Source organism: Microtus ochrogaster, chromosome 15, assembly GCF_000317375.1.
Source record: "Microtus ochrogaster isolate Prairie Vole_2 chromosome 15, MicOch1.0, whole genome shotgun sequence".
Lineage (NCBI taxonomy): Eukaryota > Metazoa > Chordata > Mammalia > Rodentia > Cricetidae > Microtus > Microtus ochrogaster.
In genome coordinates this window covers 5,820,459-5,821,587 of record NC_022017.1, presented here as the reverse complement: position 1 = coordinate 5,821,587, position 1,129 = coordinate 5,820,459, and positions in this window count along the sequence as shown.

Below are 1,129 nucleotides of genomic sequence, written 5' to 3'. Positions count from 1 at the left end.
AAAAAAAAAAAAAAAGATTAAGGTCCATTATGTGCCAAGGGCTAGGCATGGGTAGTAGACAGAAATAAAGGATGGAACTCCCTCTGTCATAGAGCTTAGAGCCTGTAGTAATAAGGAACAGTGAGGAGGAACTTGCAGCCAACTGTGACTCTAGTTCCAGTGAGATTTAATATTCCTGGCCTATGAGGCACCTGCATTCATGTGCATTTACCCACATAGAGGCGCACACACCGTGGTGGTTTGAATGAGAATGGGCCCCAAAGGTTCATTATATTTGAATACTTGGTACCCAAGTGATGGAACTATGTAGGGAGTCTTTCTCTGTTCCATTAGTCAGTTCCCAAATAACCACATGGAGATTATTATTAATTATGAAAGCTCAGCCAATAGCTTAGACTTATTTCTAACTAGCTCTTATAACTTAACCTATTTTACTAATTTACATGCCTCACATGGCTCACAGCTTGTTACCTCTTCTCCTACATGCCATGCTTCCTCTGAGTCTCAAAGTGACTCTGCCCTTTTTCTTCCCTCTCTCTGCCCCCCAATCCTGTCTAGTTATTGGCCATTTGCTTTTTTATTAAGCCAATCTGATAACACACGTTCACAGTGTACAAAAAGATTATTCCACAACAGAAATGTTTGGGAAGGATTAGGAGGTGTGGCCTTGTAGGAGATGTGTCACTGGGAATGGACTTTGAGATTTCAAAAGCCCAGGTCATTCCCTCTATCTGCTTCATGTTTGTGGATCAGATGAAGACGCTCATCTTCTGCCCCACAGCCATGCCTGCCTGCCTGTTGCCATGCTTCTCACCATGATGGCCATGGACTCGCCCTCTGAACTCTAAGCCCCCATAAACTCTTTTTCTATGGGTTGCTTTGGTCATAGAGCCTTATCACTGCAATTTAATTTTTGGTTGTGAGCCTGGCCTTTAACAGCTGGGCCATCTCTCCAGCCCTCACTGTGATTTAAAAGTAACTAAGATGTAAATTGGTACCAGGAAGTGGGTTAATTCTGTGACAGGCCTGTCAATGCTATTTTTGGAGAAATATGGAAAACTTTGGGACTTTGGACTAGGAAATGGTTTAATGCTGTAGTTGCGGTTTAACACTCAGTAGTGCTGAGATC